The sequence below is a fragment of the Macaca nemestrina genome, chromosome 9 (genome assembly GCF_043159975.1).
Source record: "Macaca nemestrina isolate mMacNem1 chromosome 9, mMacNem.hap1, whole genome shotgun sequence".
NCBI classification, from domain to species: domain Eukaryota; kingdom Metazoa; phylum Chordata; class Mammalia; order Primates; family Cercopithecidae; genus Macaca; species Macaca nemestrina.
Genome location: NC_092133.1, coordinates 42,688,651 through 42,709,604, shown reverse-complemented (window position 1 = coordinate 42,709,604; position 20,954 = coordinate 42,688,651). Strand labels below are relative to the sequence as shown.

The 20,954-nt window shown below is 43.1% G+C and overlaps 1 protein-coding gene, 1 long non-coding RNA gene and 1 pseudogene across 4 annotated transcripts in view; 1 reads left to right on the top strand and 2 right to left on the bottom strand.

Moving 5' to 3' along the window:
* Positions 1-20,954, bottom strand: part of LOC105480441 (uncharacterized) — a 339,420-nt gene that overhangs the window by 86,716 nt on the left and 231,750 nt on the right. The window lies entirely within an intron of this gene.
* On the bottom strand, positions 247-19,688 carry LOC139356225 (ADP-ribose pyrophosphatase, mitochondrial pseudogene; annotated as a pseudogene).
* Positions 19,085-20,954, top strand: part of LOC105480391 (polycomb group ring finger 5) — a 134,850-nt gene continuing 132,980 nt past the window's right edge. For 2 of the 3 annotated variants that reach the window (XM_011739170.2, XM_024792585.2), the window contains exon 1: positions 19,833-19,930. The gene's annotated coding sequence lies outside the window, so the exon portion shown is untranslated. Of the gene's footprint in view, positions 19,108-19,832; positions 19,931-20,954 lie in introns of those variants that run through there. The other variant, XM_071069507.1, reaches the window with a different exon arrangement.

Here is a 20,954-nt window from a genome sequence, read left to right as displayed (position 1 = left end):
AGAACAGAGTCAGAGGTATCTCCCAGGTTTGAGGACTGAGCAATGGATGGCAGCATTTCCTGAAACAGAGAATAAGGGAAAAACCAAATGCTCCCCCTGTTGTAAAAGTTTCTCTTTTTCTATCTCTTTCTTTCTCTCCCTTTCTGTGTGTGTGTGTGTGTGTGTGTGTGTGTGTGTGTGTGTATGTTTGTTGCAGATGGTGTGCCTTCTAGAATGTTATCCTACTCCACTGCTCTTGTACCTTTTGTAGTTTTCGGATTGCAGTAGACAGATGCTCTGGTGGCCCCCATCATCCTAACTTCCTGGTGCTCATGCCTTGTGAATCCTCTCCCTTGAGTAGGGATGGGATCTGTGATTTGTTTCTGACACATGGAGCAAGCTGCCATGTTGTAAGCTGGCCTACAAAGAGGGCCAAGTGGCAAACAACTGCGGATAGCCTCTGATTAGTAGCCAGCAAGAAACCAAGGCCCTTAGTGCAACATCCTGCAAGGAACTAAATGTGGCCAACAACCACATGAACTTGGAAGCAGATCCCTTCCCAGTCAAGCCTCAGGTCAGACAGCAGCCCCAGTCAACATCTCGATTGCATCCTTTTGCTACCCTGAAGCAGCTAAGTTACCCCTGAACTCCTGATCCACAGGAACTGTGAGATAATCAATATGCGTTGTTTTAAGCCATACATTTTTGATAATAGCGCTAAGCAGCAATAGATAACTAATATACCAATTTTCTTAAAATACTTTCTTAAAAGAAATTATAGTTATAATACGATTCAGGTTTCTCACATATATAAATCCTTATTCCTGTTTTGAAAAGGTTGCTTTTTATAAATGTATAATATTTATAAAAGTGTAAGTCTATATACTCTCTCCAGTTATGAATGCATAAAATTGTTGCATATATCTGTCAATATAACACTTATGGAATTATAAGTTATAAGGAAACTTGGATAGGTGAAGCAGCTTGCTCAAGTTCCTACAGCTAGTGACAAATCCAGGAACAAAACTTACCACACTGAAATGTGGTTTTAGCATTCAAGTGACATATAACCATGGAGAAAGTCTTGACAATCTTCCATTTCTTAAAGTGTATACTATCAAAACCTTTCAAGAACTCCTAAAAGGCAACAATTTTCTCACCTAGAAAGTATACTGCCATATGTAAATGTTAGCATTATAAAACTCATCAGAGCTGAATCAAATGGCTTTTATTTGTATTTGACTCCTTTATTCACTCTAAATTATTTAATGATAAAGGAAAAATGTTTCTTGGCTTTTCTATTTCATTCAGGTTCTTACTATATATACATGCAGCCATAGTAGATGCCAAGAAAGAAGGAAAACAGCTTCTGGACTCACAAAGTCGCTAGTTTGAAGTGGCACACACAGATTTTTCTTTGCTAAACAAAAAGCAGTCTTAAAATGTTTCCTTTGGTCTGGATAAGAAAGCATTCATGATAATGCCTGCATGGTGCCTGGCATGCAGTAAATGTATGTTATTGTTATTATTATGCAGCAACGAAAAGGGAGGTTCACAGGGACAGTGTGTACCAAACTTTAAGCAAGTGATGAAGCAAACCACACCACCCTATTACTTTGTAATTCCCACAATTTTACTTTCATCAGTTTGTCATCCTATTAGATAAAGGCCCTGATAAAAAGAAGAGAACGTTCAGCAGCATGCTGAGAATAACTGGAATGATTCATCAAAGTGAACAATTGCCCAACCATTGCTAGATGAGAAAAGTGGCAGAAAGTTGCACCAATATGAATAAATACTCTTGGACTTATGCTAAAAAGCCCCAGAAATGTTAACAGATAAACTGCAGTGTTGAGCAGACAAAACCTCTATCTCTTTTATGCTTTTTGGTAGACATTTATTGAGCACTTACTGTGGATCAGACACTACACTAGACACTGGGAATGTAAAAATGAGTGAGACACAGCCTTTGACTTCAATAAAAATAAATTATAATGGAATTCTACAATAGAGAAATATATGATGACACACAAAGGAATAAAAGATTAACTCTACCAATGGGAGTTAGAGAAAGCTTCTTAGAGAAGGAGATGTCTGGAGTTGAGTTTTATGGGAGGAATAGGAAAATTATCAGAAAAAAAATAAATAACAACCAAGTGCAAAAGCACAACAGATTCTTTCCAATTTCAAAACTTACCACAGTAATTAATACAGTGTGGTATAGGCATAAGGATAAACATAATAGATCAATGGAATCGAATTGAGAGTCCAGAAATAAACCCTCACATTTAGAGAATCGATTTTTGACAAGGATGCCAAGACAATTCAATGGGAGAAAGAACAATCTTTCAACAAGTGGTTCTGGGACAACCAGATGGCCACATGAAAAAAGAAATTGGACCTCTGCTTGACACCATATACAGAAATCAACTCCAAATGGACCAAAGACCTAACATGTAAGAGTTAAAACTTTACAACTTTTGGATGAAAATATGGGGGCAAATCTTTGTGATTGTAGATTATGCAACACTTTCTTAGATATGAAACTGAAAGCACAATTGACTAAAAATATTTTTAAAAATTATATGTCATCAAAATTAAAAACTGTTGTGCTTTCTCAGACACACCATTAGGCAAGTGAAAAGATAGTCTACAGAATGGGAGAAAATATTTGCAAATCATATATTTAATAACAGGCTTGTATCCAGAATATACTAACAAAAACTCTTACAACTCAATAGTTAAAAGATAATTAACAAATTAAATACGGACAAAAAATCAGAATAGACATTTCTCCAAAGAAGATATGTAAATGGTCAATAAGCACTTGAAAAGATGCTCAACATCATTAGCCATATGGGAATGTAAAGCAAAACCACAATGAGACACCACTTCTTGCCCACTAGCATAACTCTAATAAAAAAGACAGACAATAACAAGTGTTGACAAGAATGTGGAGAAATTAGAACCCTCATACACAACTGTGAAAATGTAAAATGGAGCAATCACTTTGGAATAACAATTTGGCAGTTCCTCAAGGTTAAACATAGAGTTACCATATGACCTAGCAATTCCACTCCTAGGTATAAGTGTATACCCAAAAGAAAAGAAAACATATGTCTAAACAAAAACATGTACATAAATATTCATAACAGCATTATTAATAATAGCCAAAAGTGGAAACAACCCAAATGTCCACCAATTAATGAATGCATAAATATGTGATATAGTAATATAGATAAATATTATTTAGCAATAAAAAGCAATGAAGTACTGATATATGTGACAACACGGAAAAGCCTTTGAAAACATGCTAAGAAAAAGAAGCCAGTCACAAAAGACCATTTGTTGTATGATTCCATTTATTTTAAATGTCCAGAAAAGGCAAATCCATGGAGACAAAAAGTAGATTGGTGATTGCCAAGACTGGAGGGTATGGAGGGAGAAAATGGGGGTGACTAATAATAGGTGTGGGGTTTCTTTCTGGGGTTTGAAAATGTTTTGAAAAAGAGATTGTGGTCTTTGTGGCACAACCTGTGAATACAGTAAAAACTACTGAACTGAACACTGCATTTAAATTTTTTTTTTTTTTTTTTTTTTTTTTTTTAGAGACAAGGTCTCACTCTGTCACCCAGGTTGGAGTACAGTAGCATGTCATAGTTCACTGCAGCCTCAAAATCCTGGGCTCAAGTGATCATCCCAACTCAGCCTCCCTAGTAGCTGGACTACAGGTGTGTGCCACCATGCTTGGTTAATGTTTTTTTTTGTTGTTGTTGTTGTTGTTGTTGTTGTTGTTTTGTAGAGACAGGATTTTGCTATGTTGCCCAAGCTGGTCTTGAACTCCTCAAGTGATCCTCTCATCTCAGCCTCCCAAAGTGCTGGGATTACAGGCATAAGCTACCAGGCCTGGCCTGAACTGAAAAATTTAATTGGGGGAATTGTATAGTTGTGGGAATTGTATAGTTATATCTCAAAGTTGTTAGGAAAAAAAAAAAAGGCACAATGGATGTGGGGTTATTGGCTGTGCAAATGGCCCCAATTCTTCACTCCCTCTGTATCCATGCCCTTTGCCATGTGACTCTCTACTTTCTCTCTCTAAAGATGTGGGGTGGGTTGGGCTATTCTTGCATTGCATAAACAAATACCTGAGACTGAGTAATTTATAAGAAAAGAGGTTCAATTGGCTCATGGTTCTGCAGGCTGTGCAAGCATGTTGCTGACATTTGCTTGGCTTCCGGGGAGGCCTCAGGGAGATTTTACTCATGGCAGAAGGTGAAGCGGGAGCAGGCATGTCACATGGCCAGAGAGAGAGAGAGAGAGAGAGTTGGGGGAGGTGCCACATACTTTTAAACAATCAGATCTCATGAGAACTCACTTATCACCAGGGAGATGGCACTAAGCCATTCATGAGGGATACACCCCCATGATCGGAACACCTCCCCACCTTCATCACTAGGGATTACATTTCAACATGAGATGTGGTGGAGACACAGATATCCAAACTATATCATGGAGTCATTTCCCTATTCACTGAATCTAAGTTGATGTTGTCACTTTGTCCAATAGAGTGCAGGGAAATGACTTGATGTCACTTCCAAGCTTGGGACTTAAGAACTCTTGCATGTTTCCATTTGGCCTTTGCTCCTCTGCCATTGCCATGACAATATCCCTGGATTAGTCTGATAGAGAATGAGAGACGTGACACAGAGAAGCTTCTCTTCAATCATCCCATCTAAGGTCATCCTAGATCAGTCAATAGCCAGTTCCCAAGCATGTGAATGAGCCCAGCGGTGACCAGAAAAACCACCCAGTCAAACCCTAATTCTCAAATTTTAAACTTACAGACTAATTACATGTTTGTTGTTTCAAGCCCGTGTGTTTTGGGATTGAAGTATTTGTGTGAAAATAGGTAACTGATACAGCAGGATAACACAGCATTCATTGCCATCTCAGGAACTTGAAGGAAGAGAATAGAGAGGAAAGGTAATGAAATTTAGCACTTCCTAGACCTCAAGTCCCTTACAGAGAAGGAACTTGGAAAGTTAAATATTGTGTGCATGCATAAAAATATAAAAATGTGAGTCAAAAGTAATACAAGGTGATTGGAAATTCCATGGTGACATTTAAAAATATATAGCATATTCTATTTACTGTCTAGTAGTGATTACACTAAAAAAAAATTCACCTTAATTTTTTTTTTTTTTTTAGACAGAGTCTTGCTCTGTCACCAGGCTGGAGTGCAGTGGTGCAATCTAGGCTTACTGCAGTCTCCACCTCCTAGGTTCAAGCTATTCTCCTGCCTCAGCCTCCCGAGTAGCTGGGACTACAAGTGCACACCACAACACCCAGGTAATTTTTTTTTTTTTTTGTATTTTTAGTAAAGACGGGGCTTCACCATGTTGGCCAGGATGGTCTCAATCTCCTGACCTTGTGATCCGCCTGCCTCGGCCTCCCAAAGTGCTGGGATTACAGGCATTAGCCACTGCACCTGGCCAATTTTTTAAATATACAACTTTACCCAAGCAAATCACATCTGTGAAAAATATATAACTTTATTTTATTCATGAGAAAATGTCAATAGTGAGACAGTCTGCTAAAAAACTGACCAGTACTCTCAAAACTGTCAAGTTCCTGAAAGACAAAAAAGATTGAGGAACTTTCCAAAATTAGAGAAAATAAAAGAGATACAATTAAATGAAATGTGGAATCATTGGATTTTGGAATAGAAAAGGGACATTAGTGGAATAATTGGAAAATTTTGAATAAGATCTATAGGTTAATTAATAGTAAAAAAGTATTAAATCAGTGTTCATTTTCTGGTTTCAATAACACTACTATGAATAAATAAGTTGTCAACATTTGGGAAGCTGGGCTCAGGGTTATACAAGAATCATATGCACTGTTCTGCAAAGTTTTTGGAAACCTAAATTTTTTTTAAAGTTGGGCCACATTTATAATTTTTTAGAAAGGGGGAAAGAGTATATAGAAAAATGTTAACAGTAGCTATTTTCCACAAATAATTTGTTGACACGCCAGATATTATTTTGGTACTAGGGCTACAGCAATCAATGAGACAGAAAAATCCCTGCTCTTATGCAAGGTTCTCTTCTTCATAAGGTAAACAGAATATATGCAAGATCATTTGAGCTAGTGTTAAATACTGTGTAGAAAGTAAATCAGGGTAAGGCAGTAGGAACAGACTGTATGGGTCACTATAGCTGAAGTGGTGAGGACATCTCTCTTTGAGGGGCTGTTAATTGAATGAGACCTGAGTGACCTAAGGAACTGACTCTGTATGGAAAGGACATTTTGGGCAGGTTAAAAGCAAAGCAGAGGCCCTGGGGCAGAAGCAAGTATGAAGTGTGTTAAGAAGAGGAAGGCCAGCCTAGTCAAAAGTGGAATGTTACTAGCTTTCCAAGTAAGACTGAAGCAGTATGCATCATCCAGAACAGGTAGCTAGGGTCAGGAGTTTGCATTTTATGTACAAAAGGAAGTGATCAGGTGGTTTTAAGAGGGTGGGACATGATGTGACTGGGATTTTTTTAAATGTCATTTCATTTTTTGTGGGAAACGACCTGCAAGAGGAGGAGGGCAGCAGAAGTGAGGTCTGTTGGGAGGCCATTGCACAAGTCTAGAGAAGGAGAGTTGGTGGCTTGACTAGGATGATCAGTGAAGTGGCAGAGTTGCAACTGGCCCTGGATGTATTTTGTTGGAGGTAGAGCTGAGTAAATTTTACAGATGGACTGAATGTTCTGGTACAGGGAAAGCAAGGAATCTAGGATAATTCCTTGTTTTCTTGTCCAATTTGGGTGGATTTTGGTGCCACTTACCAGGAAAGAGTGATAGAGGAACAGTTTTCTGGGGGAAAAATCAAGAATTCTGTTCTGGATATATTAAATTTGAGACTTTTTAAAGACCATTATTTAATGTTTTTGCAATGATTAATGAATATATGTAAATGTTTTTTTTTAGGAGCTTTCCATTTTGGGAAGAAAATGAAGTAGGTTTTGGGAACATTCAAAAATGTTAGGCAAACTGGGTGCTAAAATTATTTAAATAAAGACAGAGGTATATCTCACCTGGAAAAGTGATCGAGAGGAGACTAATATATAGGACAAAAGGCTCCATCCCAAAAAGTAGCACTTGTAGAATGCACAAGTAAAAGTGATGTATTAAATTTGTTCCTGGGCGTGAACAATGATGAGCATCCATAGGTGAACTTTTTACAACTGTCATCACCCACATAAATACAACATTTGTCAAAAGAAAAATAAAATCATGCAACTATCCTTCAAGTTTAGAAAGGGAACTCTGCTCAAATGTGCATGTAGAAAGAGATATAATGGTATGACAACTTCTCTTTCTTTTTCTTTAAAGGAACAGTATACAGGAACAATAGGAGGGTAATTATTGAAAGACTATGGTATTGCGGTCAAGGGTGTGGACTGTGGAGCCCAGTGATCTATGCTCTACTCTTATCTCTACCACTTACTGGTTGTATAACTTTGTTCAAGTTCTGTAACCTTTCTGTGCCTCAGTTACATCATCCGTAAACCGAGATAATAATATGTGGTAGACCCTGCTATGCACCCCACACACCCTCCTCCCAGATTCCACTTCTCAGTGGCTGGGAATATTACCAGAAGATGTCCCTTAGCTGTCAGTCCTTTTTGGGATTGTCTTGGTTGAAGAAATTCTCTCCCTCGAGGTCACAGCCATATCCAATGACTGATCAATACAGGGTATAAAGGCCTGGCCCCATCACTCCAATTCAGGGAAGCTAAAAGGGCCTTCCCAGCTCCAGAGTTCTAGATGGAGTTGGCTGAGGCTTCCATTGGGCCTGCATTCCAGCTCAGCTGCTCACTTTGCTCAATCCTCCTTTCTTCTCCTTCTTTTCCCAGGTGTTGATCCCAAGACCACTCCCTAGTAAACATCTTGTAATCTAATCTCCCTCTTGGAATCTGCTTCCCAGGGAGTCTGACCTGCGACATAAGAGTACCTTCCTTATAGGGTGATCTTTAGGAATCAATAAGTCACCATACATAAAGCATGTGAAAGGGTGCTTGCACATAGTAAGCGGAATGTGTCAGCTATTATTATTGAAGCAATCCTCTTATGATGCTATTAACTCCTGCAATTGTCTTTATTTTTCCCTCAGTCATAAAAGGCTCGTTATAGTGGTTTGAGTTAATTTTCCGTATGTTGCAAATAAATTTAACTGGCTTGTTTTAGGTGATGAGAAATGAAAGAATAAAACAGGTTTCTGACCTATTTGTTGCTATTGGAATCCCCACATTCTTGTCAGAGAGGCTGTCTCTGTGTTTGCAGGCTGACTAGAAGCATCTTCTCTGTTTGCATATTGGGTTTTTATTTTAATTGAGAAAAGGTAGATGTGAATTATTGTATTTTCATTAGGCTTGGATTATATACATGTCCCAATAAAGCCATCTGCATGACAAGAATCTGCACTTGTAGGGTCTTCTTCTGAAATGAGAAGAAACCATTATCTTCAGCTTAGTTTATTCTGTTCAGACAGAAAGAGTTCTGATAACCAGAGGGCTGGGTCTAAGCTCATTTTGTCACTGCATTTTTTTTTTTTTTTTGGTCTGGTTCATAAGCACTTGATCCTTGTGGACAAAAATAGAGATTGAACTTTTCCTATAAAACTGAAGCTCTAAAAAAAAAAAAGAAAGAAAGAAAAGCCAGAAAGCTCCCATACTCAGAAGCAAGGAAAACAAGACCACATAATGCTAAATTTAAAAAATAAATGTTAACTCAAAAGTCAGATTATACATTAGATTATGCCACATTAAAACATCAGGAGGAAGAAGAATTGACAAATGCAAACTGGCTGAAAAGTAGAGGCTATGGTTGTTAAGGAAGATGTCATTGTTTTTCTTACAATTCTCCAAAGAGCAGTAGTTGTGTAAGTTAGTTTAAACCATGTATACAATATATACAGCATGTGAGTATATTCTTCTAACAGGAAAGCCAAAACTTCTGTGATCCCATTTCCCCATATTTGTCTAATATTATTCCCTAATACAAAGCCTTCATATAGCACAGTTTTGGAATTAATCACCAAAGAGGTGACCCTCCCTGTCCTATTTAGTGGGAGTTATGTGCTGTTTGCCTCTTACCCACTCTTGATCATTTGAAGGCCTTTGGCTCACACGAGACTCCAAGCCACTATCCCTGGCAATCAGGATACATGTCCTCACTCCAGTGGGCACCTTGTTTCTCAGACACAAGTTGAATAAATTGGGAGTGGCTGGCATAAAGCTCAAATTTATCATTAATGTCCACCCATTTCACTTTCTTGGCATCATTGCCAGCTTCCAGAGGAAGATGGTCCATTATTTCACCGGTTTCATCATGGTAGTTCACAGCCTCTGTCTCTATCCAGGAGTTATCTGTGTTCCGAGAATCATCCACATAGCCTTTATAGACCACAAAATGTTCCTGGCTGAAGAATTTGTGCAATTGTCTCTCCAACTCCTGCATTTCTTCCCTAGATTTCTATAAAGACTTCATGGCTTCCTAGCCAAATTCTCTCTCCAATGTAGCACTCATTTTCTCTCCTGGATCTACCACCCACCCTGGGATTGCCTATTCTCCACAGTCCTTCCTTTTGATGGCTACAAATTGCAGGATATTTTTCCCAGAAATAGGGTGGGTAATTTAGTTTCCCTTGCTATCCCTTTTCCATCTGGTTAAGATGGGATCTGCAGTATGATTGGGGCCTCAACACCCCAAAAGCCCTGGGCCAACCAGTCCTGTCCGACATGCAGGAGTTCTAAGTCTACCTTTCTCAATCTCATACAAGCCATGCTGGCTCCTTCTCTCCACATGCCCATCCTTTTTGTTAAACTTAGGAGAGAAGTTCCTTTCACCCACTTGAGGGTCTGCCCACATGGGCCCGTCCAAGACAGAGCTGGCAGTGTACTCTCGGGGCGTTACTCTCGTCACTCGGCCAGCCAGCTCACTTTCTCATGGGGAACCAGGCTTCGCTCCACCTTGGAGTCAGGGTACTGAGATGTCCGGGCCTTCTCGTGGGGCTTCTCAGCAGTGCGCTTCCAATCTGACATGAAGTTTAGAGAAAACCCATGTCAGGAAAACAGGCTCCAGCTGACCGGGATGTTGGGGCAGCTGCTGGGCCTGCCTGTCACAGAGGCCAAGGTCATGAAGGGAGACACGGTCGCTAAAGCCTTGGACAGGCGGCATCCAGGCATCCAGCCATGCAAGACCCAGCGGCCCAAGGGGATTTCGGTCGCTCTCTGCGGGGGACGAGGTCTCCACCGCAGATCAGCACCCGCCCGTGGGGAGGTGGCCACGTTTCTCTCCTGAACACCGGCTAATGGCCCGCTTTCCTAAAAGACCGTGTGGTGTCTCCAATGGCTACAACGGGGCGCGCCGGTGGCTCAGGCGGGGGGGTGGGTAACGGTGCCGCGGAGTGGCCAGGGGCGTACCACGACTGGACCGCGCCCTCTCGCTGCCACCCTGGCGTTTTGGTTGTAAATAGAGAGATTCTGGCCTCTGAAAAAGCTCCCAAATGGAAAGTGCTGGGGTTGAGAACAACTTCCTAACAACAATAAAATTAGCAAAGGACAATCACCAAAGTGCCATTAGCCCACTAGCCATTTACCAGTAAATTTAGTTCACCAGGTTTAGGATGCTGTCTATTAGGGAGAGGGCAGACTGAACGTGGGGGTAGGAGTGGACAAAATTCCCTGTTTGGGACGTTCAGAAGCCGAGTGGGGGTGACCTCAAAAAAGAAGGGGGACTCACCTGGTGCACTGAGCGTGGTGCTGATGAGAACTCCATGAGAGGGTGTGATGAGCAGGGTATGTGTTCAAAATGTGAGTCTATCATTTACTACCTGAATGGTTTTGGCAAGTTGCTTAATCTCTCTTTCCGAAGGAGTATTTGCTACAGAATGCCAAGTGCTGTGCCAAGCACAAAAGAGTGAACTGAAGGCTGAACCACGGGCCCTTTGCTTTCAAAAGGATTCTGCTTGGAGAGGCAGCAGATTTTTATTTAATTAAAAAAAAAATAGCTGGGCACGGTGACTCATGCCTGTAATCCCAGCACTTTGGGAGGGCAAGACGGGCAGATCACGAGGTCAGGAGATGGAGACCATCCTGGCTAACACGGTGAAACCCCGTCTTTACTAAAAATACAAAACTAAAATTAGCGCGGCATAGCGGCGGGCGCCTGTAGTCCCAGCTACTCGGGAGGCTGAGGCAGGAGAATGGTGTGAACCTGGGAGGCAGAGCTTGCAGTGAATTGAGATCATGCCACTGCACCCCAGCCTGGGCAACTGAGCGAGACTCCATCTCAAAAAACATATATATATATGATATATATTTAAGATTAAGACAAATGGTGCCTTTTAAGAAATGAGTTAGGCAGGATAATTAATACACCCATATATGTATATGGAGAGAGAGAGAGAGAGACAGACAGACAGACAGACAGACAGACAGAAAGAGAGAGAGAGAACTAGCACCGAAAGGGCAATGCCAGGTATGAGGTAAAAGTTGAACACAGGTTAAAAACCCAGCTCCAATTCCTCCGCGTGCCACTTTCTTGGGGGAAGTTACATAAGCTCTCTTCAGGTTCCTCATGTATAAAATGAAAATATTAATAACTGCCTCATAGGGCTGTGGTGACAATTAAGTAGGATGTTATAACACGTGTTAGCTCAATGTCTGGTCCACAGCACAAACTCAATAAATATTAGTTGTCATCACTGTAATTATCATTAACTTTTTTTGATTCTGCAGCTTGAAAACTGTAGATTAGAACAGGACAGCTGAGATGATTATGGGAACTGAGCAGCTCACATATGAGGTCAGAGTTAAACAGCTTATGATTAGAGAAAATCAGGATAAGAAATAACAGAAATTTGGGCTGAGAAATAACAGCATCTGTCCTGAAATGATAAATAATGAGAAGAGGTGCCGTCTTAGTCATTACTTAGAAGGAAACAAGCCCTAGGGAAAGGTATCTGATCATTTGAAACAGTCCCATTAGAAAGATGTTCAATGAGTAAATGATTTTCTGGTCAAATATGTTTGGGGAATTCTACATATTTTATCACCCTGCCCCCTTAGAAATTCAGGATTCACATTAGTGTTCTAAAGATCCTGAAAATTCCTATAAACACAAATCAACATTAAACTATTTAATTTTGTTTCATCCAGTATTTCCATTATCTGGTTAGAAACATTCTAACCAGAGAATGTTTCTTTTTTGCAATAAATGGTAACATATTAGGAACATACTTCTTCAAGTTTAGAAAGCTTTCAAAATGTATATGTCTGATTGAGGGTAGATCCCTAATCATTTGAAGTTATTACCATCATCATAACTATGGAAGGCAGCTACAGAATACATACCCAATGCCCTCATTAAACTCCAAACAAGATGAGGCAGGTTTCTAGAAGGCTTGAAACACAGAAATAGCTGGGGCTATGGAGAACAAAATGGTAGAAAAGGACTGAGAACAGAGAAATATGAGATATAGTCATCCTTAACCATCATTGTCATAAACATTGTTGAGGGTTGGCTGTGGGCAAGGCACTCTACAAAGTACCACTGGGAAAGAAAGATGATCCTTAAGGGACACAGTCCCAGATCTATAATTCTTGTCTCTCTATGCCTCAATTTTTTAAATCATGGAATTCTATTCCTCTAGGTCTCCTGAAAATGTATTAAGAAAACCACTGATACAAAAACTTAAAACATTTGGGGGAAAGACACTTGTGAATTCCTCATTATTTCCAGGTCTCCTACTCTAGCTCATAAGAAACAAAAGGAGCAGATGTCTTGGGTCTGGTTCTGGCTTCCTCCATCATAGGCTTTATAGCTTGCACCTGACCCTTGGCTTCTCTGGGTCTTAGTTCCTCACTAGAAGACGAATCTGTTGGCCTCGGTTATCTATAAAAGTCCTTCCAGAGTTGGCATTTTATGATTCTAGGATCTATGAAAATTTCATTTTAGAAGGGCAAGGTCAATTGTTCCTATGAATCCAAAAGACTAGATGTTCAAATATAAACAGCTAGATGCTCAGGGAAAAACATACCATTGAGGAGAGGAAAGGAACAGGGAGGGTATGGTGTGCCACATACAAGGCAGAAATATAATAATTCATGGGCACATGGAAAGGAACTTTAAAACCAGTAATAAGGCATTTTATTCTATTTTGAGCATCATCAGCAGGCAGAAGATGGTTAGATAAGACCATTTGATGATTGTGGTGCAAAAGATACCCTAAGGGCAAGAAATAAAATAACTATAGTAGAAACCAAAAGAATTATTTGCTGGGAAGCCACTGGGGAGATTCCCTTTCTTAAATTGTCTTCTGAGGCAGAAATGTCTGAGGTAGAACAAGCAGAGCAACACACAGAGAATTTTCTGGTTCTATCCACGAGAAAGCCCTAAAGGAACTATAAGGGGCAATCAGAGAATAAATCTTTGGCCTGTCACTATGAACTATGCCTGAGTCAGAGATTGCCTGTGTCATTCCCATTTTATAATATTAAGGATATTATGAAAGGCAAAGTGGAGATGGGGGGGACCAGGATGATTACAAGGTCCAGGCAGTGCAAGAACCCCTAACCATCCTTCCTGCCTTTCTTTGGGAAGCAGAAACAAGTGGTACCCAGCACATTTAATTATCAAGAATTATCCATCTCTTCCAAAAATGATGCTAAGACTCAACTTCAGAAACATATCTTGAAGGAAAGCAGAAAAATGGTTTACTCCTCTCTTTAAAGTGGTAATAATGATAATAAATAACAAATTAACTACTATATACTAAGTTATTTCCAAGTCATAGACTGGTGGACAGGTTTGTCCAGGTATGACTGCCCAGTTTTGAATTCTGGTTTAGCCACTTCTTAGCTAGTTGACCTTAAGCAAGATTTTAAACTTCTCTGGGCCTCAGTTTTCTCATCTAGAAACAATAATGGTATCCATGTTATAGGGTTGATGTGACATAATTCATTTAAACAGCTTAGACTAATGTCTGGCCAATAGTAAGACCTCAACAAATAGTTATTGCAACTGTTACTATTAAGTACTTTACATTTGTTATCCCATTTAATTTTCAAACAACCTTTAGACTTAGGTACATATACTAACAATATCATCAGTTAACAGACTGAGGACATTGCAGTTCATAGAATTTAAATGTGCCCAAGATCACATAGCTAGTTATTACCATATATTTGAGAACCAGAAAGGCTTGATAATATAAACTCATATTTTATTGGTAGTCTGAATGCAAGTTGAATTTGATTTTATACAGCAAAATGGCACCATTTTACTACAACTATAAAATTTTTGACTTAATATTAAGTTGGTTCTTCTGCTAGGTTCACTCTATAAGAGGAAGAATTTGGAGACATTAGCAACCTATTGTAATAACAGTTGTAAAGAGAAAATACCCTGAACCATGGGGCAATTCAGACAAAACAGACGAGCAAGAGAGACATCCCTAAGTGGAAGTAGAAGCCTAAAGAGGAGAAGTCATCAAAGATCACCCATTTTAATCCTAAAAAGCCCAGTGGATGGTGGTGATTGGCATAAACAGGGAAGTCAGGAGGGGAGCTGACAACGGAAAGTTCACTTTTAGCTGTGTTTTAAGGACACATGATAAGAGGATAGTGCATGGGAAGAGTGCTGTGGGAACTGGAGATTCTGCCACTAGCATTTCTGTTCCTCAGTTTCCTCTTTCATAAAATGAGAAGTAGATCTAGAATTCATCCTTTGGATTCCTTCCAACTTCCTAGAGGAAGCATGTAAATGAATTAGAGGAAGTAGAAAGCAGATTTCAGGAATTCAAGAGGCAGTGAGTGATCAAGGTATTCGGTCATTAGTCTGCCTTGAAGTAAGAGAGAAGTGGGACAATTACTTACTTTTTAAGATTAAGACAAATGGCGCCTTTTAAGAAATGAGTTAGGCAGGATAATTAATACACCCATATGTAGAATACAGGCTGTCGACAATTAACCTAAGAAATCTAAAGTAAAATGTGTAACAATGAAAGTCAAGTAGCCTTTATTTATAGGAGAGATAAGCTTCAGTTTGTGTGGTGTGATGTGAAGGTGTTGGGAAAGTCCAGCTGCCCCAAAAATGTCTTCCTGATCTTCTTAAAATACTGCCTGGCTTTACACCATTAAAATAAACCTCTTTAAACGTACTTCATAATATAAAATGCACATTTATTTCACATTCAGCTGTTACCATGCTTTCCGGTGCATTAGGGTAGCAGGATGACAACTAGCTACAGTCAACTGAGGAGACAAAGATTTGAAGGGGGAGGAGGAAGGGATTCCTCTGGTATGTGCAGCATTGCTCAAGTCAGTCAGTTCAACAACATGTGGCTGCCTATTATACTCCAGATATTGAGCTAGGTTCTAGACATTAAATGGCAAGTAAGTTGTAGTTCATTGCCTCAAGATGCTTACGGTCCAAAGAGAGTAGACTACATAAAGGTCATGGGGCTGGAGGAGTTTTGAAAAGTGGGACCAGTGTCTAAGAAAGAAACAGAGGAGGGACAAAGAAATTTGTTCTCTTCCATCACAACTTTGTTGAAGAATTAGATACCCCAAACAATGCTTTTTCTTGGTCCCAGTGAATCCCCCTAAGGAACTACTAAAATTTAAGCTGGTAGAGTTGACACCCTATAGGCTGAAGAATAACAGATAATTTGAATATCTTTAATTCAATATTTTTTGGCCCTTTGAAATTTAAATTAGTAAAAGTTTACTATATCAGAACTTGTAACCTAAACAGTTGACTATAAAATACAAGTTTACTGATAATTTTTCCTGCTCCCTTCCTCCGCTGGAACTTCACAGTATACGAAGATTGCTGAGGACTGGTGGGGGCAACCAGGGCTGGCAGAAGCAGGAAGCAGGAAATGTAGAGAAATTGGAGCTACAAAGATAACTGAGCACTTATTTAAACAGCAGACTAGAGGAGCACCATATCTTCACAGATGGTGTTAAACAAGCATCATAAGACATAGCTTCAAATAATGCAGGGAACATACAATTAGGGCCACAAAAACTTGGAGGACCAGTTCTAGTTCTGGTATTTACTAGCTGGATAGCCACAGGAAGTCATAATATTTTTTGCCTATATTTAATGAGTACTGTCTATATGCCAGGCACCCTATAACATGTCTATAATTGACCGAATGTTCGTGTCTCCCCTCCAATTCATATGTTGAAATCCTACCCCCCAGTGTGATGGTATTGGGAAGTGGAGCCTTTGGGAAGTAATTAAGTCATGAGGGTGGAGTCCTCATTAATGGGATGACTGCCCTCATAAAAGGAACCCCAGAGAGCACCGAGGCTCAGTGTCTTTTCACTATGTAAGGATACCATGAGAAGTCAGCACTCCAGAGGAGGAAGAACGGCCCTCAGCCAACCCTTGACCATGCTGGCACTCTGATGTCATAATTCCAGCCTCGAGAACCATGAGAAATGAATGTTTGTTGTTTAAGCCACCCAGTTTATGGTAGTTTGTTATGGCAGTCCAAACTGGGCAAGAGTGTTTTACATATGATGGTATTTCATTCTCATGACAACCCACTTAAGTAGATTCTATCATTTTTCTCTATTTTATAGATGAGGAAACTTAACTACAGATAATTCAAGTTCAGATAAACTAAAATTTGTTAAAGTAGGGATTTGAATACAGGTAGTCAAACTCTAATGGCCATGTTTAATCATTATGATATTCCAGGTATTAAGTCTTTTAGCCTTCAGTTCCCTCACTTAAAACTGGACATGTTGCACCAGACAATGCTGAAAATTCTTTCTGGCTTTAAACACTATGATTCTAATTATATAAACCATACCTATATTTAATATGCTCATGGTTAATCTGTGTTTCTGAACAGTCTCAGAGAACTGAAAGCTGAAGACAAGTTTCTGAAATATGGCTTCATTTCCCAGTTATCCCTTGTTTCAATCAAGGTAAACCATATAATTTACTGTCCACCAAGAATACCCTTCCTCCATTTCCATCTATTGAAAATCTATCCATCCTTCAAGTAACAGCTGAAATGCCACCTCCTCTAAATAGCTATTCTCAGTCTTTGGAGATTTAAAGTGGGGATGTATTAGACTGCTGGGGGTTGGGATTGGGGTGAAGTATCTGTGCAAATGAAAGGAAAAGATGTAGGATAAGAAGAAGAAAGGGTGCCGGGAACCATGAAAGGTAAGAGAACTGTCAGCAGTGTTGTTGGTGACCAGCACAAAGCCTTCCTTGTGACAGGCAATAGCAAAGCCACCAGATTATATTAAATGTTGCCCAGCTAGTAGGAGATGAAGATTAAATGAGATAATGCGTGTAAAATATCTAGTACACTCTCTGGAAGGGCAGCAACATGATAGTTCCTAATCTCTTCCTTCCATAGGAACCTGGTCACCTCCTTCATGCTGAAGAAAGTTGCCATCCTGCCCAGGGAGGAGTAGGACAAGAAGAGGGGAGAAGAGACTCTGGGGGAAAAAAGAAGTCAGGAGGAGATACATGGGAACACAAAAGAAAAACGAGAGCCAGAGTACACAAGACGAGAGAGAAAAAAGAAATGTAAGGGAGTGACGGCGAAGAAGAGGATAGAAGGGTAATGGAAGCAGAAGGGCAAAGAGGGACAAGTAAGAAGGGGAGAATTCTAGGACTCAGGAAGAGACAGTTCCGCACTGCGGAATGCGGCCTAAAGGAACAGGTAACCAAGTGCAGCAGCACCCAAGCCCAGGTGCCAGTCATTTGCCGCGGGGCTCTCAGATCCTCCTTTTGCTGCTCTCACATATTCTGTAGGGATTCTGACCCCTGCCCTCTGTCATCTTTTCCACTGGCTTCTCCTGCTTTCTACCACTGGGTGGCCCTGGAGGGTGGGAGGAAGGGAGAAGCCAAGGGTACTCCCATCCCCTACTTTGGAAGATGTCTTCCGCAGTAGTTGCAGGAGTTGTGGCTCCAACTCCTATTGGACAAGCCCTTCAGGGTTCTGGCTGTCTCCTCTCTTTGCCCCTTCCTGACAGAAACTTCTCAGGGGAGAAGGCACGTCCAGCAATGGCTACTCTCAGGATTGCCTCACCTTACCCTAGTTGAATTTCCAGTTCTTTCAACACTTGTAACTAATTTGCTGCATTAAATTATTGCTATGGAATCACTTGGGAAAGAAAACTTCACTTTCGCTTGGATTCACTTGCAGAGTTCAAAGACACTTTTCCTAATGGGACTGCAAGCAGTGCATCGGAGAAAAAAATCTAGCAGTCCCAGGAGTCAAGAAGGGTCAGGGTCTACTTCAGTGTTTGATCAGACAGTGACAAATCCACACTACCTAACAGGGCTGGAGGGCTTTTAGTCTAGGAATTAGCTGTAAAATGACTGGGTTCATGTCTATTTTTTCATTATTTACTCTATTCTCTTTGATCACCGCCAGCCTTGGCTTAAGGAACATCTCTGTAGAATTCAATTTTATTCCTCAAGGGTTACTTAAGTGCCCATTATGAGTACGGAGGGCACATAGCTAGGTGTGGTGGGGAGGAGATACAGAGATGCAGGAAAAATGGAAGGCATGCTCAGTTTTTGGAAGTGTTTGCTTTTTGCAAGATGAGGTTTGTGGACCCTCTTGATAAAGACTCCTGAACTTTTCCAATCCCACCAGAGCTACAGACATTCGGAGGCAATACTAGTCTTACAGCTTTCATGTCTCCCATCCCCAGAGCTCTGTTAAAAGCAGACTCTTCTTCAAGGAATTCACAGATCAGAGAGGATACAGCACAGGCACACAATTGACCCCCAAGTCAGAATGATGCCAGCCACAAGGGGGGATTCTGCCTGGGGGAGCAGGAAGACTGCACAGAGATGGAAGGAGATGGCTACAAGAGCTGTGTCCAAGAAAATTTGACACGTGGAGGCAGCTAAGGGGTTTTCTGGCAGAGAACAGAGCAGGATCAAAATCAAGTGTCAAAGGGCAGACACATTTCAGGTGTTGTCTGTAAACGGAGGCTTTGGGGTGAGGGTAGCGAAGTGGAGAGGAGACTGAAAAATGGAGGCCCAGCTACTGAGGACTCTGAGAATGAGGCATCAAGGCTTGAGGCCATGGTGAGTCATTGGAGGATCTTCAGCATCAGGGCGGCAAGGTCACTTCTGGTGGGGTGGCAGAGGGGGTGGGGGGACTTTGTGATTAGAAGCAAAGAAGCTGGAGGCAGGAAAAGAAACTGCGAGCTCTGGGGTGGAGGGCAGCTTATACGGGAAGCCTGGACTTGACCATCGCCAGGGAGGCATACTGACGTTCAGCTGCCTTCCATCTGTTCAAGGGCACTCTTACTCCGTCTGTGGGGGGAGAAGGTGCCCCCTCAGCGGCTGTACAGTTAGAAGTCTCCAGCCTGAGAAGTTTCGAATTTCTCCTTGCCAAGGTCGGGCCACTACAGGTGGGCGACTGCGAGCCCCGATCGAACGCTTGGCTCCACGCCCGCCCGGGGCAGCCACTGCGGCTCGTCCCCTCCAGGCCTGGGCACTGCCGTGGGCCGTGCCCGGCAGGGCGCTCCGGGAGCTGCGCGGCGGCGGCTCTAGGAGGCCTGGCGGGCGGCTGCGAGAGGCTGTGCCCCAGTTTGTGTCCAATCAGGGAGTGCAGGCTGTGCCCCGAGCCGGGCAGCAATGCGTAAACAAACCCACGGTAACTCCTCCGCCCCCTCGGCGCGCTCGCCCCGCGCCCGCCGCCGCCAGCGCCGCCGCCGCCGCGGGCTCTGCTCTCCTCGCGCCCGCCCGCCGGGCCGGCCCAGCCCCCGCCCCGCGCCGCTCGCACCCCCGCTGCCCCGCCCCGCCCCCGCCGGCGCGGGCTCCCTCACCTACCGCCCCACGCGCGCGCGCTCGCGCACCACGCGCCCCGCGCGGCCCGCCCGGATCGTGGCCTCTCGAGAGCAAGGTAAGGGCGATGCGCGGGGACCCAGGCGACTTCCCCGCCCGACGCGGCCCAGGGAAGTTTCTGGCGTGGCTGTTTTCCGCGGGGCCGGGGGGAGGCCCCGGGAACCGGGCGAGCCCGGAGGGCGGGAGGGGGCCGCCTGGCGCCCCGAGGTCACAAGTTGCCTAACCTGACCTCGGTGCGGGCCGGTGGGCGGCGCGGCCGGGCTGGCGGCGCGCGGAGAGGGGCTGGAGGCGCGGCGGGGCCGGGCGCCGGGCGGGCAAGGGGAGGGCCCCGAGGAACTTTCTCTTCCCCAGAGGGGCGCCTTCCAGTCCTGGCCGCGGCCCCGCCGCGGGAGCAGCAGCTCCCTGGCTGGAGGGAGACCATGAAATGTGTTTGAAGAAGCTGACGCAGTTTGTGACGCTCGCGGCTTCCTGACGGGGACCGGTTGCAGCGGCGCCTCCGCCGAGGAGGGACGACCTGAGTCGGCGCTCGGGCCCTTCCCCCGCCGGCAGCCGCGCGCCCGGGCACCTAGTTTGGGGGCCGCTGGCTCGGGGCGCGAGCATCTGCTCCCGGCTGCGCGCGTCGCTTCCGTTTTGATTAGCTCAGGTTATTATATAAGATGTCACGGAGAGGAAAGGGGCGATCGAGAGGCGCGTTGGGGAGGGCGCGGTGGCCTTCCGCGAGTGGCAGGGAGGGACAGGAGGCAGGACCCGGCGGCACCCACCTGTACGCCCTCCGCGCCCCCTGCGGGCGCTGCCCGCGCGCGTGCCGGGGTGGTGGGGTTGGGGGGCACTGACGGTCGTGCCCGGTGCTCCCCTTCCCTCCCCGCCAACACTCGAGCCGCGGCCGAAACGTGCTATTTTTTCGCCGCCACCTCTCCTGGGTCTACACGTTTCTGACTCCAGGCGTTTGTACTTTGAAACATTTGTTTAATATTAAGGAAGCTGCGTGTGCGGCCGTCATAGTACACCCGGAACGTGTGGCCGTGAGCTCCAGGGCGGTGAATGAATCATCGCCCCGCGGACCGGGCCCCGATGATTCATGC